Source organism: Rattus norvegicus, chromosome 4, assembly GCF_036323735.1.
Source record: "Rattus norvegicus strain BN/NHsdMcwi chromosome 4, GRCr8, whole genome shotgun sequence".
In the NCBI taxonomy this organism is placed as follows: domain Eukaryota; kingdom Metazoa; phylum Chordata; class Mammalia; order Rodentia; family Muridae; genus Rattus; species Rattus norvegicus.
In genome coordinates, this window is record NC_086022.1 from 77206701 (window position 1) to 77223212 (window position 16512).

The window sequence follows — 16512 nt, forward strand, 5'->3', positions numbered from 1 at the left end:
CTTCTATGTCATTTCTAGAAGACACGCACTCTGTGGTTTTTAGGACATGGAGAAGGTAGTAATCTGGAATTAGTGGTTTAGTAAAGTGTTAGTAGTAGTTTCTGTCATAATATTCATGACCTCAGTAGCCATGAGTAATTAGCTAGGGTTCCAGTAACAGACAGGATTTCCCTCATGTTGAGCAAACCATAATTTAAATACAATGACAAACATTTTTCACCAGATATGAGTGCCACTGTTGGCCCCTTTGGGGCACACTATCGCGTTGGTCACTTGGTGGTTAATAGGCATCACAATTCATTGTTTCCCTCCCTTGGCAGCGTCTATGGAACCTGCCAGAATTATGAAAGCTAGTCCTCATGGAGGAATTTTAATGTCACATCTAGCCCAAATTCTCTGAATCCTATGGTCCACACGCTTGGTATTTTCAGTCTTGCCTTCAGTTCCTAAGTGACTTAGGGAAGCATCATTAATCTATATTTTTTGAGTATTTCTTGGAAATCCATGAACAGCAAATCAAAAGTATTCTCATTCCAGGGTGTTTGAGGATCTAGCTTGGAGACTTTTGGTTTCAGGATACATCCTGTCTCCTTTGGGGACTTGGTTCGTTCTGGTTATTCTGGGATGAAGTTTGGTCCCTGACTCCTAAATGAGAATGTGTCATAGGCTGCTGTGGGTTCATGTTCTGGCTGGGCTGCTTTCCTATCAGGCTTTGTCCTGGAATTCTCACACTTAGGTTTTATCCAGGCTCCTTTGATTTCAGGACTTATCCAGGCTACTTATTTGTTAGGTTGCTGCCCTTGCTAAAAAAATCCACATATGTAGTGGCAGGACCTCATGTGCACACCCCTAAGGCTCACTGGTGGAGTCAATCACTATTTTTCAATCCCCAAATTAATCCATCAATAGTCAGAAAATAATATAAAAAATATTCCAACAATGAATGTGATAAGAGCTTTGGGTGAGAAGACCCAAGTATTTTTAGGAATCATTCGCCCTTCCCATCCCTGAAAAGTCTGTCCTGTTTCTAACTCTGTGATTTAATTGCTAATGCTCTTTCCTCTGATGCTGGCCCAAATACACTGCATTCAGAATCCGCAGGTCCCTGTCGAGGAATGGGAGCAGCCAGGGAACTGCAGCTTGGACCTCCCTAGAATGTTACCTGAAAGTCTATGGAAAAGCCAGTGAAATATGTGATCATTGACCTTTCTTTTCATGTCATCTGATGGACGCATATCTCTAAAGGGAAAGGACATATGGGAAATGGAGTTAATCAGACCTGAATGGGAAAGAAAAGCCTGGTGATCATGGATACCCAAGTTAGAGATATTTACCAGCACATGAAAAAGCCACAGGATGGTGTCCACAGAAACCCCACACAAATACCCAGGGGCACTGCGAACAACATACATTGACAAATAACATGGGAATGGGACTCAGAGATGCATGTAGCTGGATAGTGAACATGCCAGAAAATCTGCCTTTAAACTTCCCAAGATCAGGGACTAGGCCAGAGCTGCAAAATATTGACCTCTAACTCATCCATTTCAAGGGACATAGCACATTTTGCTGTTCACTGGGCGAGGGCTCCTGCTTACTTGGCTCCTTTCTTTAGTCTCCTTAGGAGACTCCAACTAAAGGCAAAGACACAAACCATGGACAGAGGTGCACTCAGCCTCAGGATGAGGCGTGAGCCTAAGATGTGTGCCCTGCACATGGAGACAGCAGGTGAGAAAGAGATGAGCTAGTGCTAGACCCCACACTTGCTGTTTGTAACCATCACAACCTGTTTTAAGAAGTTCAACTGAGGTTTGAAAACCATCATTCAGAAATACAAGAGCCAAAATATACAATTCAGGAAAAGACATGGTAGCAGATGAACATTATATTTATTGAAAACTATATACACAGTGCTGGAGTACGAAATGTCTGTTAAAGAATGATGTAAGACTACAAGGCCTTGTTGTGGTCCTGGCTTCTTTGTAGTGAAAGTTGTCAAAGATCTTAAAAAGGGAGTAGCCTACACACAATTGAATTTAAGCTGGACCTTGGGTATTCTGTAGTCAGGGAGCTGCCAGGATCCCTCTGATGTCACTCTATGGTCTTTGCCATTATTGCACCAGAACCTCTTGTGGTTGTGCCCAACCATCCTAGAGTAGTGGCTATGGCCTAGGCATAAATAGTCATGGTATCAGTTGAAATTAAGACCTTGAATCAGATCACTTCATGGTATACTAACCACAGTGTTGTTTCATTTTAGGCTTGACCTGGCCACATTTGTTTGTTTGGGACAAGGCTTCTTTGAGTAAGAGTAAATACAAGACAATTCAGATATTACATTTGGGCTCAAACTGTATCGAAATGGTAGAGATTGATAATAATCTTTTGCCCCATGCCTTGTTATTTGAAGAACAGGCCTACATCGATAGCTCATTCTTGATTAGGACCCAGGCTTCTTGAAGGTCAGAAATAGGCCTAGGTCCACATCTCTTATACTCTGGGCCTGAGTCTCTTAAGGACTAAGGATAGTCCAAGACCCCATCTCTTAATTTTGGCCCAGGGGTGTTCAGGGTCATGGATTGGCCCACGCCCACAAGACATCTTCCTTTGGACCAAGGCCTCTTCAAGGGTTGGGGAAAGGCCCAGGCCCTGATCAAATTTGTTCCCAGGCCTCTTCAAGGGTTAGGGATAAGCGCAGGCCCACATCAATTATCCCTTGGGACCAGGCCTCTTCAGGTCAGGAATTGGGCCAAGCCCATATTTCTTCTTCTTTGGGCCCGGGCCTCTTCAAGGGTTAGGGATAGGCCCAGGCCATTATTTCTTTTTTTGGGCCCAGGCCTCTTAAAGGACTAAGGATAGGCCCAGGCCCATGACACTTTTTTTTTGGCGTGGGGTGGGGGGGGGCAGGCTCTTGAGGGTCAGGGATTGGCCCAGGCCCATATTTCTTCTTCTTTGAGCCCAGGCCTCTTCAAGGATTATGGTTAGGCCCAGGCCCACATCACTTCTTCCTTTGGGCCCAGGCCTCTTCTAGGACCAGGGATAGGCCCAGGCCCAAATCACTTCTCTTTGGGCCTAGGCCTCTTCTGGGTCAGGGATTGGCCCAGACCCATATTTCTTCTTTGGGCCCAGGCCTCTTCAAGGGTTATGGATAGGCCCTGGCCCACATCACTTATTCCTTTGGGCCCAGGCCTCTTCTAGGTCAGGGATTGGTCCAGGCCCATATTTCTTCTTTTTGGGCCCAGGCCTCTTAAAGGGCTAAGGATAGGCCCAGGCCCATGACACTTTTTTTTTGGACCCAGGCCTCTTGAGGGTCAGGGATTGGCCCAGGCCCATATTTCTTCTTCTTTGGGCCCAGGCCTCTTCAAGGATTATGAATAAGCCCAGGCCCACATCACTTCTTCCTTTGGGCCCAGGCCTCTTCTAGGACTAGGGATAGGCCCAGGCCCAAATCACTTCTTTCTTTGGGCCTAGGCCTCTTCAGGGTCAGGGATTAGCCCAGGCCCATATTTCTTCTTCTTTGAGCCCAGGCCTCTTCAAGGGTTAGGGATAGGCCCAGGCCCACATCACTTCTTTCTATGGGCCCAGGCCTCTTCTAGGACTAGGGGTAGGCCCAGGCCCAAATCACTTCTTTCTTTGGGCCTAGGCCTCTTCAGGGTCAGGGATTAGCCCAGGCCCATATTTCTTCTTCTTTGAGCCCAGGCCTCTTCAAGGGTTAGGGATAGGCCCAGGCCCACATCACTTCTTTCTATGGGCCCAGGCCTCTTCTAGGACTAGGGGTAGGCCCAGGCCCACATCACTTCTTTCTATGGGCCCAGGCCTCTTCTAGGACTAGGGGTAGGCCCAGGCCCAAATCACTTCTTTCTTTGGGCCTAGGCCTCTTCAGGGTCAGGGATTAGCCCAGGCCCATATTTCTTCTTCTTTGAGCCCAGGCCTCTTCAAGGGTTAGGGATAGGCCCAGGCCCACATCACTTCTTTCTATGGGCCCAGGCCTCTTCTAGGACTAGGGGTAGGCCCAGGCCCAAATCACTTCTTTCTTTGGGCCTAGGCCTCTACAGGGTCAGGGATTGGCCCAGGCCCATATTTCTTCTTTTGGGCCTACACCTCTTCAACCGGTAAGGATAGGCCCAGGTCCATGACACATTTTTTTGGACCCAGGCCTCTTGAGGGTCAGGGATTGGCAGGCCCATATTTCTTCTTCTTTGGGCCCAGGCCTCTTCAAGGGTTAGGGATAGGCCCAGACCCACATCACTTCTTCCTTTGGGCCCAGGCCTCTTCTGGGTCAGGGATTGGCCCAGGCCCATAATTCTTCTTTTTGAGTCCTGGCCTCTTCAACCAGTAAGGATAGGCCCTGGCCCACATCACGTTTTTTGGGCCCAGGCCTCTTCTGAGACAGGGATTGGCCCAGGCCCATATTTCTTCTTTGGGTCTAGGCCTCTTCAGGGGTTAGGGATAGGCCCAGACTCACATCACTTCTTCCTTTAGGCCAGGCCTCTTCAACAACTTCAGATAGGCCCAGGTTTGGACCCAGGCCTCTTCAGGGTCAGGGATTGGCCCAGACCCATATTTCTTCTTTTTGGGCCCAGGCCTCTTCTAGGTCAAGGATTGGCCCAGGCCCAAATTGCTTCTTCTCTGGGTCTGGGCCTCTTCAATGGTTAGGGAAAGGCCCAGGCCCACATCGCTACTTCCTTTGGGCCTGGGCCTCTTCATAGTCAGGGACCTGCCCAAACCTGCATCTCTGTTTTGGACATGGACTCCTTCAAGGTCTGGGTTTGGCCAGGACACATACTTTTTTGGGGTTTTTTTCTTGGCCTATTACTTTTCAGGCCCCCCTATGTCGATCTACAAATTTTCAGGGTCAAGGTATCTGATTCTTTTTGGGATCAAAGTACAGCATACATTTGAGTCCATATTTTTCCAAAACTACTTTGTTGTTAGCCATCATCTATGGCCAATATTCCTGGGAAAAAATAAACAGGTATCAATAGAAGAAAATATTTACTGTCCTTCCCTGGCATCTTGAATGTACTCAGAACATCATTGACCCTCCTCTGGGTAATATGCTCAGACATTGACACACTGACCTCACAATCCACATGAAACAAAGTATACATCATATAAATACAAAGGTAGAGAAGCTGGCTGGCAAAGCCCTTTCCTGATGCGAAGCTGTCTGTGCCTGTCTTAGAGAGGATCCATGAACTCATGTGGAAAGATTGTTGCTTCTAAGTTAGGAGAAGCAAGGCCCCATTATGCATTTCCTTCCTTCTGGAGTGAGAGCCCATGATGAAACCTCACAAGAAGTTAGGAGGGAGTATAGAGGTTAGTCCTCCAAATGTCTTGACAAGGCATTGGAGACTGTGCAGATCTTCACACAGCCTCTTTTTCCTGTATGGGATGGGTCTTCTGTGTGTGTGCCATCCAAGACCATACTCTGTGAGGATATCCCCCCTAGTCCTTGCTATTACCACTCTTCTCAAGATCGTATCTGTCTTTTCCATACAAAACCCTCAGACACTGAACAGTACCTTGGTCACCCCTTTCACAAAATGCTCCCTGTAAAGTACATGTACTGATGTGAGATTGGGTCTTTCCCCAAAGATTTTCTGCACTGACTTACCTGAAAGGGACCCCTGGCACCTTCTTCTATAACAGACTCTGCTGCCCTCAGAACTAGGACACACCCATAACCTGGACAGTGACCCGTATGTGAGGTCACAAAGGCCAAGCCTCACTCTATTTAGAAAAGCTCATAGGCTGTCCAGGCACACAAAAGCTGTCCAGGCACAGAAATGTCTTTTGAACTGGTATCATATTGATTGAAATTTTGTCTTACAACCAGTCCATTCACCACCACTAAACACAGCTTGTAGTAGGATCTCCCAGAAAGCATTTCATGAAGTTTCCCTCCCTGACCTCATGATAGTCAATGACTTCCGAGAAGGTCACTAAAGAAAGAGCTGACATGATTGATACTTGACACACTCACATATACATTCATTCACAAACACAATAACACCCATCTTATTAATATAAATATGAAAATTAGATGGAGAATGTGATATCAAGGTCTATAACCATGAAGGGAAGGACCCATGAGTTTAATATAAAGATTATTTCGAGGAATGGTCATGTCTAGAGAAGCCAATGAGAAAGTTCTGGTAAAGCTCTTCCTATGTACCTATGTAGTATATGCTCTGAAAGGATGACATGGGGGTGAGGTGGTGTGATGTAAGTAGTTGATCATTTATAGGCTTGAGCTTTGAGTCTTAAGAGCAGGTGCTAACTTGACAGTTTCTTCCAGAGTCCTCTCTTCCTGGCATGGGTATAGTGTCTTCTACCTCAGTATATATATATATATATATATATATATATATATATATATATATATATATATATAGCATACCAGTCGACAGGCACCCTTGTATCACTGCTTTTTTGGCTACTTAACAGATCTCCTGTCGTGTTAGATAAGAAACACCTCAGGAACTTCACTGAGCCCTTTTAACTGGCATTCAGGTCCTTGTTCCTGATCTTTCCTGCATGCCTATATACCTGAAGTCACATGCATTCCCGTATACACACTCCCAGAGCACGCACACTAGCATACAATTTAAATATGATTATGTATAGTGTACAGGGTTAGTTAGAGTGCTGGAATATTTTCTGTTGAGTCCCTGCTTTCAGTCATGCTGAGGACAACCCCTGGACATAAAAGATTATTGCTGTGAAGAAGCTAAGTCACTTCAGAGCCCCAGACAACAGGACTCTGGAGCATCTCCTACCTGCCCTGGACACTATAGTCTGCCATAGCTGATAGTTGTCCCAGGCTTGGGCCACAACAGCCGAGCTTCATCCTGCACCAGTCTGGAGGCTGGAGTCAGTTCATGTGATACAGGCTGGGTGTGATCATTCCCTGGGCTTACTCTCTAGTGAGTTGTGGCTGTCATCTGAGTACTTGTTTGGCAAGTTCCTTAGGGTGCATGTACACACACACACACACACACACACACACACACACACACCATTTCTGCTTTAGCACAGGTCCTGTTAAAGGTCACTTCAAGGACCACATAATGCCTCTTATCTCCCAGTATCACACATTGTGATTTAATCGTGACCTCATCACAGGAATCTGTATAAATTTCTCCCAACATACAGCCCAACACACCTGCAGTTCCTTCTGAATCCCAGCCCACCACTGAGTTCCCTCACACCAACACTGCCTTTACCATGGCAATAGGCTATTATATGAGGTAACAGAGGCCTGACCACACTTCTTTCCAGGTTCTTCCTATGTGCCTAGGTGAGAAACGATTGTGCTTTCCCTCTTAAATAAAGCCTGGACATGAATTACCCTGTCTCATTTAACAGTGTGTATATTTGTAGAGGACATTATGTAACATCATCCAGTGTTATCTTCATGTACTTTCCCACATATGTAGACCTGCAGACATGAGCACACAGGTGAGCATACATACAACACACATAGAAAGAGAAAACATGTAAGGACAGAATGGGAGGGGAGTGTGCTGCTGTGGTGTTTCCTGGGACAGTGACATTGATGTTTGTCCCATATGTGGCAGCTCTCTGAGTACAAATGAAAAGATTGCTACTGTCAGGGACTGCAGTCCTCAGGAAAGATCAGACAGCAGTGCCAGGGATGTTTGTCCCCTTCCCTGGACAAGCAATGAGTGACAGCAACAGCACCGTTTCCCCCTTCCTGTCCTGGTTTACGTATATGTATGTGGCTTCTGTCCAAGGGTCTCTCCTGGTTAGTGAGGGGTTCTCTCCCTGCAGTCTTGATTGGCCAGTCCCACTACTCTGAGACTTCTGACCTGTTTCTTGCTCTCTGAGGATGTGCTCTCCTCAGTCAGAAACACCTCAAGTCCCTCTCCATGTTTCAGTCTCCCACATTTAAGACCCTAATGAGGAAGCGCCTCACACTGAGTGAGTTACTCACGTGATGAATTTCAGGTAGCGCCCATTCCACAAAACAGCCCAAACATGGGCAGACACATGTGTTCACTGTGAATGCCAGCCCTCCTTGCTGGATTCTGAGTTTTTTTCAAGCTTAAAAACTCTACTGTTACTAGGATGGGGCTTTACCCTGTGAGGTCACAGAGGCCTCACCTCACTGCTCTCTGAGAATCACAAGGGACATCCAGGCCTCAGTCATCTCCCAGCTTGGTCCATCCTGTTCTCTACAAAACTGAGTCAAGCATCCTTGCAAACAATTTGGGGAAGTGGTTGCAAGTGTTTCTCAGAGACACCTCCCTGGGAATCATCTACAAGCATCTGTCAGTCCTCCATCATCCCACATTATCTTCATCCTGAGAGGAGGAACACAGCGGACAGCACTGCTTCCTCAGCTCAAATGTCTGACCTCACACTTGCCCTCATCACCTCAGATTCTCTATTGCCATCATAGTTTATTGCTACCCCTCAGCCCACTGGTGCCATCGTCTGCCCCTTATCTCTGACTCCAAAATAATCTTACATACACACACACACACACACAAAAAAAAAACACACACACATATTTAATTCAATTTTTTCTTATTTCGAACTACCCAATCTATTACATTTCTTAAAGAAAATGACATATACTAGAGAGATGACTCAGGCTAAGATCTCTCACTGCTCTTTCAAGAGACCTGGGTTTTAACCCCATCAACCACATGGTGTGGCTCACAACTTTAGCTCCAGAAGATCCAATGCCCTCCTTTGGCCTTCTTGGATAGTTCACTTAAGTGCACAAACCCACATTCAAATATGCACTTATATATATAATTCTAAAAATAAGTAGCCAGAAAATGGTGCCACATACCTTTAATCCCAAATCTCGGGAGGAAGAGGCAAGCAGATGTGAGTTTGAGGACAGCCTGGTATATTCAGCAAGTTTCAGGACAGCGAGGATACACAGAGAAACCCTGTCTTTAAAAAAATCAACAATTATAATAAATAAAATAAACTATTTAAAAGAGAACGTGACTTATCTTGCCAGTTCTCTGTTACAAGGTATTAGAAGTTGTAAAGAGCTAAAGCACCAGCTCTAAGAGCAGGATGATGAAGACCAACCACAGCCCCAGACATTCACAGTCAGCCTAATATTGCCCTAGTGACTTAGAGACCAGCCTGAGATGGGTCTTGGGCAGGGTAAGAACTTGAGGTTCCTGGGATGCTGACAGGCAGCTGTCTCCTTGTCTGACAGCTGAAAACAGGGAAACCTGAAGACTGAAATGGTTGGCAGAGTTCAGTTTTCTTGTTCTGGGTTCTTTAGGCTGTAATTGAAAAGCAAACTCAGCTCAGAATTAATCCACTGGATAGAGATTTCTAGACTATATTGTAGAATTATAAAATTTAAGAGAGAAAACCAAAACAGTGTGATAGTTTGAATAGAAATGGCCCCCATAGGCTCAAATATTTGAATGCTTGGTCATTAGGGAATGCCACTACTTAAAGAGATTAAGAGGTGTGGCCTTGCTGGAGGAAATGTGTCACTGGGGCGAGCTTTAGAGTTTCAGAAGCCCAAGTCAGTCCCAGTGGTTCTCTCTTTCCCTGCTGCTTGTGGATCTGAATACAGAACTCTCAGTTTTTCCTGCCCCACAATGTCTTTGTGCATGCTACCATGCTTCATGGCCATGATGACAATGGACTAAGACTCTGAAACTGTAAGCCAACCCAAATTAAATGCTTCCTTAATAAGAATTGTGTGGTCATGGTGTTTCTTTACAGCAATAGAGCACTGACCAAGATACTTAAGAATGTTAAATTAAAGAAATGTAATTGGGTCTCTCGTATTTTTTCCTCCTTCCTTTCTTCTTTTTCACTCTTCCCATCCTTCCTTAGCCACACCTACTCCATCCTTCCTCATCTCTTTGCTATTGCACCTCCCAGTGAGGTCTAGGTTAACCCATGTGCCACCTTTCACATATTATAGTGAATTGGGAGAGCCTGGACTCATGCCCCCTTAATTTTTCTACCAGAAGAAAGGGTTCTATTTTCTTGATTCTTATTTTAACCCTCTAGAGAATCTATTTGGGCCTGGCTTGGATCCAATGATCATTCCGTGGTGGGCAAGAAGAACACAAAAAATAGGCTGTAGTCAAGTCCTTCTGTTAGGCCAGGGAGTGAGAATCTCCCCCCCAGAACAGAATACAGTTCCAGTGAAAGTCAGGGAGGCATGATAGGTATGAGAAACCTGGATGAGCCATGAACTTAGAAGAGGAAGACAGATTTTAGAAGCATTTCTAATAACAAAGAAGAAATTATACATAGGAATTACACCCATAGGTCTTGAAAGATGTGCCTCCAGCTGCCCCCTATCATAGGACATAATACAGGTGCCCTTCAGTGATTAGAACAGACTTCAACTGTCTATAGTTCTAGCCTCTCTCATGCCAGGCTCCCCCATTCCCAGGGTCCTTCCCACATCCCTGCCTTCCCTGAGAGGAGGTAGAAGAAAAGGTAGTAGAGAAAGAAAAGACTCACAGAAAGTGAGTCCCAAGACTCATCACCCCAGAAGTACACTTTCTCTCAGGCAGAAAGACCTTATTGTGTTTTGAAGATCCCTGTAGATCTCCAAAAGCCACTCAGTGTCTGCCTTATAGCCATCTACAGCTCCATCTTGAGAACTTCTGTGGCCTTAGCAATGTGTGGGAAGAGATACATTGAAATGCTCCTAGCAATTATTTCCGGATGAAGGGATTATGAATGGTCCTGTTTCCCCAGAGTTTTCTGTTTCTCCTCTTCCAGACACATGTGTTTTGCATCTTATAAATTTAAAAATATATATGTGAAATATTCATGTTTCCTCGAACTCTTCTATAGCCCCTAGTTATAATAAATACAGTGGAAATGACACTTAAATAATATCCAGTTGAAGTAACTTACGAGTTAAAACAATGCTAGGAGACACTGTCTCTGGAATTAGTTTGAATGTCCGTGTACCTATATTCTCTCAAACACCATGTTATTTAGATGATGTTTATCAGTATTTATGGTTTTTTTTTTAAATCAAGTTTACTTTCCTAGCTGGGTTGGCTAAAGCTAACATCAAATTAATTTGCATTCCCTGAGCACACAGCATGTGAAACGGTACTGAGCACTTGAGGGAAATTGACCTTGGAAGAAACATTTGCTGCCAAAAAATAAAGTGCCCAATCTCTACAAAGATAATGAAGAATGGGCAGTAACAGTTATCAGACACCAGAGCAAACCGGAACCCATGACAAGCCTCAGGTGGTGTCATTTATGAAAGCTTCTATTTGCATCGGGAATAATAGCTTAAGGCTTAATGCCAGTCAAAATGTAAACAAACCCGGAGCAGGCAGAGTCCCTGAAAGAGTTCTCTGTGTGATGAGAATCCTGGCCAGTTAGCATGAATGCAAAGCCAGTGTCACAACCAGCCATTATGTAACCGTCTTGTGTAACCAGCCTTTTGTGCCTGCCTGTTGCTGCCTGAGCTACTTTCCTTCCTATGCCTTGCCTCCCAGCCACACTGCACAAGGAACCTACAGGAGTTTACAGGACATGTGGAGAATGAATGGGGGGAATAAAGAGAGTCTGAAAAGTAAGACAGCCCCGCCCCAAGTCAGAGGGGAAACAAAAGAAGCTTATTCCCATCATACCTGCTTCATAAATCTTATCCTGATCTTCTTGACAGCCAGAAGTCCACAGGCCATTAGCATGGAATGCACAGCTCCTTAGGGCATTGAACTACTCCTTCCTCAGCATTCTCCTCTCATTTCCTGGATTACACTGACTGCCGCAGCAAACTACCCACAGCACGGTCAGTTTATGCAACATCACACACACATGCATGTGCGTGCATGTGTGAGTGTGCACACACACACGTACACACACACACAAGTACACACACTGTGGTGAGTGTCCATGCACATGGGTAATCCTATGTTCCAGGCTCTGTGCTGAGCAATTTACACACGTTTTATCATTTAAGTCTCATTGAAACAAAAGTCCTTATGATATGTACCAGTATTATTCCCATTTTAGAGATATTGCTCTTTAGTTTAATTTAATGCTCAGGGTCTGTGATTTAACCTAAAGATAGAAAGCAATGAGAAGCATTCAACATTATTCAAACCAGGCCTGTCATGCTTCAAAGTTCACATGTACTCTTGCCATTATTTAGCAGAAAGATGTCTGAAAATGTACCCACACAATTTGTCTCTGGCTGGTAAGATACCAAATGGCATTCTCATTATTGGTCTTATACATGAATTCAGAAATACACAAAGGCAAAAAAAATATAATTGTATACTCACCAACCAAGCATTACGAATTTTAACCTTCTTCTAGATGTCTTTAGACTCCTTTTTAATTGCATGTGTACTTGAGCAACCTCAGTCATCCAGGCTGGAGCCTGCGAGATGCAGAAGACTGCACTTCATAGTGGAAGCAGGAAATGCTTTTTTCCAAAGTTGTTGATGTCACTATCCTTAGGGGAGTCAAGTGCAATTCAAAGTGGAATTTCACCCTCACGAGTCAAGTGAGATGGGATGAGGCGGGCAAGAGTAGAGATGAGGCGGCTCCTGGGATTCTGATCCAGCGATAACACTCTGGTGATAAGGAAAAGAGTGAACTCTGAGCCTCACCACTAAGTGCCAACGACTATCACAGATTTTTACTTTGAGTGCAGGTTAGACATTAGAGAAGTTAGTGGCAAGTTCTCCGGCACAGACACTCAGAATCCATGTTCTCTATGGGACAGATAGCATGGATGAATCATCTGACTTTTCTCTATCTGGAAAGTTACCTCATCTCAGCCAAGATGAAGCTAACAGATAGGCTAACAGATTCCCCAAGAGCAAAGTAAAGCCCTTCTTAAAAGGCAATCTAGGTCCTCAGGAGCAAGGAGTAGCTACGCTGCTAAGTTCTTATTTTGCCTCCCACCCCAAAAATCACTGAATCCTATTTTTAAAAATAAATATGACCATTTCTTACCTGTTCTTATTAGCTTCTCAACCAAATTGTATTAAAACAATTGCATTTGTTGCTAATTAGGTTATGTGTTTACTCGAATCCCCAAAGTGGTGAAAGAATCATTGAAAACAACAACAAGTACCTTGTTAAATTCTATGATTACAAGGAAAGACACAAACAGGAGAACCATCAGACACTGGTTAGGCAATGAAAGTCCTGTTGTTTCTAGCAGTAGAAACATGAAGACTCCTAAAACCACAGATAAAACTGAGTAGTATGTGTACTACAATTACACACCTATAATAAAGTTAAAATTTTAAACTAGGCACAGTAAGAAGTTAACAACTCATAATATAATACAATATTATTATATTCTAATAAAAATGTGTGTAGAGAGAGTTATTCTGTGGACTTGCCAGTGCCCTCAGCCCCATGCCTTTCCTACCCTTGGCAGTAGGAGGACTCTCTTGCTTGGGCCATGTTCTTGTCATGTGAGGTGACAGTTTACAAAAACCAATAAATGAAATGAACATGTCTTCTCCACAGCGTAAATCCTCCAATACCATGAGTAGACACCCGAAACCACATACAATACTGAGTTCTGTGTAAAGTGTTTATCCCTACAAAGTACACCTAAGAGAATGTTTAATGTATAAGTTACAAACCATAATAAATTAACAACAGCAAACAAATCAAATCAATTGAAATGTATTAAAATAAAATTGCTGGACAGTGATGATGCACTCCTTTAATCTCAGCACTTGAGAAGCAGAGGCACATGAATCTCTGAGTTCAAGGTCAGCCTGGTCTACAGAGAGAGTCCCAAGACAGCAATGGCTCGACACAGAAACCCTGTCTTAAAAAAAATACAAAGAACAAGAAAAATGCATATGTGTCTGTTCTATTCATATACTGCCCTTTCCCATAGGATGTTAAGCAATGATACAATGTTTGCATGGTGCCATGAAGTGAGAGGAAGTACACAGGAAACATTGGGCCACAGCGTAACAGTCACTTAATCCCAAGCATAGAAATACCAAGACACATGACCCAATAACTGAACAAGCCATTGAGTAGCTAACATGTAGATAACATGCAATGGGGAATAGATAATATATACAATATGGATATGCTGAACAAAAGAGTGATTAACTTCTTGAGGTAGGCTGAATAGGATGTCAGGAAAGTTCCTCAAACTGCTCAGAATGAGGTATGATTAAGAACTTTTAAGTTATTTATATCTAGAATTTTCCATTGGCTATTTTTGGATGCCCATAAATAACTAAAACCACAAATGAGAAGCTATAAGAGCAGACATGGTACCTGGCTTCTCCTTTCAGCCCTTCCTACCCACCCCCCACCACTGGCCTCACTACTACAAAACCAATTTTATACAAATATTATAAAGACATTTTCTTCACACCATTATGTACTCCATGGAGTTGGGTAGTAAGTTACAGGGGAAAGCAGTGTTCAAAAATCATAGTGAGGGGCCCAGCAGGTGGATTATCCAGTCAAGGTGCTGGTCACCAAGCCTGGTGACATAAATTCATTCCTCAGGACCCACACAGTATAGAGAGAGAACTTCCCACAAATTGTCCTCTGACTTCCATATATGCTACACACACACACACACACACACACACACACACACACACACACACACACACGGGAAGAATGTAATTTTTAAATTACAGAGTAAAGATAAGAGTTATTCAGTGTTCTAACTACAAGGCCTTGAAGGAAAAGTACGTGTTGACATATGCAGTCAGGGATGACATTGAAACCTTTCCAATGGGAGAGCAGCAGCAACTGTGTGGCAGAATAAACTCTTTCTCCCACAGTGGCAGGATGGTGTGTGTTCTGAAAAGGAATTGTGTTAAACAAAGACACTGGAGAGCAAATACTTTGTAAGCCTAACCTTTCTATCGTATGAATAGGAAGACCTCCCTCTGCTGGAGAAACTCATTAAAACATAGGAGAAATGTTGACTGTAATTAATAGCATCATGTGGTCCAGTGTTCTGAATGGACAATAATGTTATGAGATCAATGATCTTGGGCAAAAAATGCAGAGCTTTGTCAAAATGTTAAAGTGGGTCAGTTGGGGGCCATGGGGTAGCCACTTTTATTGACATGATACAATGATAGGCAAGAGGAAACTGCTTCACACTTTCTGCATGTGGAACATATTAAGTTTTAAAGAGTTTCAATTGATCTCTTTAGCCAGAAGAACATCTCTGTGTATTAGGGAAGCTTTGGTGACCCTGCTATGTAGTGTGCAAACATTTTCTTACATCCTCAATTTTTTCCTACACTGGTGCTCTTATCTTGGAGAATTGGAAATCTCAGGTGCTGTTAACCCCATCCCACAAATGAAGAAGCACCTGGGGTTCACAAGAGACAGGATCTTGCCTGGAGTCAAAGCAACCAAACTCCTCTTCCAGTTGCCTCTTGTAAACAGGCAAGAGACAAAAGCTCACTCGTGTTAGGAAGCCCTGAAACTTCTAAAAAGTGTACACTACAGAGATTCTTACAGTGAGGTTTCGGTGGAGCTCCTTGGAGAACAGTGGAGACATTGCATAGCATGTACTAACCACTTCATTCACAGAGAGGGGAGTGACTCGGAAGATAATCAGCCTCAGTACAGGTTCAGCACCACGGAGAGAGCACACCTGTTAGGAGGCCAGAGTGCGAGTGCCTTACTCTTCTGGAGGCACAGCTCAGAGAGGAGCTGATTAGAAGGCTTTAAATCTGCTAACGAACATGATTTTACTTTGAGTCTTCTTGGGAATGTTAGTAAAAATAACAGGACCTGAGCCTAATCTGAAAGAACCTGACTAACAATAGTTTCAGTGGCACCAAGAGCAACAATTCTGTTTCCAGCTGTGGGGACCCCTTGACCGCAGTGTGCACTTTTCTTGGCGCTTGTATAGTCCTTACTTCATGGAAATAATACTACTACACTGCAGATAGATGTATTCCTCCCTGTTGTGTGCTACCACTCTTAGGGAGATTTGAACAAAAGTCTGCTAGCACCAGCTAGGGAGCTGAATGAAGACAGACCCAAGTATAGATACCACCTAAATGAGCCAGTGAGTTTTATTGGAGTTACTTATAGGAATATGGGTGAGAAGCAGCTGAATCACCAAAAAGCCCATCCCTGCATGGGTGACAGCTCACAAAGCCTGAAAACCTAGAGCTCACCATACAGCCTACAGGCAGCTCAATGGGGGTGGGGAGTGTCTCTTCCAGGAAACCACAAGTTTCTTCCTCTTATCAGAAGCTCATCTTGCTCTCTGCTTCATCCAGGCAGTTTGGCTGGTCTGAGCCCATTCAGAGTGTCTCAGCAGCTCTTACTGTTTATATGCGCTTAGAGAAGAAGGGCCCTAGTGGATAGACCAGTTTCAGAGACTATCCACAGCCATTGACTCGCTTTCTCCCTGATCCTACCAAGCTTGACTGTATAATGAAATGAATGTTCCACCTCCATTTAGAATAGCAGTTTTTAACCTGTGGGACACTACCTCTTTGGGGGTTACATATCAGATATCTTTCATATCAGATA

General features: G+C 44.0%; 1 protein-coding gene and 1 long non-coding RNA gene across 4 annotated transcripts in view; one reads left to right on the plus strand and one right to left on the minus strand.

The window, feature by feature from the left end:
* Positions 1 to 16512, plus strand: part of Cntnap2 (contactin associated protein 2) — a 2256901-nt gene that overhangs the window by 2097343 nt on the left and 143046 nt on the right. The window lies entirely within an intron of this gene.
* LOC134486576 (uncharacterized) lies at positions 1871 to 10433 on the minus strand. The gene is made up of 2 exons (XR_010065790.1): positions 7961 to 10433; positions 1871 to 4957 (listed from the first exon to the last, which is right to left on the minus strand). It is a non-coding gene; the product is annotated as an uncharacterized LOC134486576 (long non-coding RNA).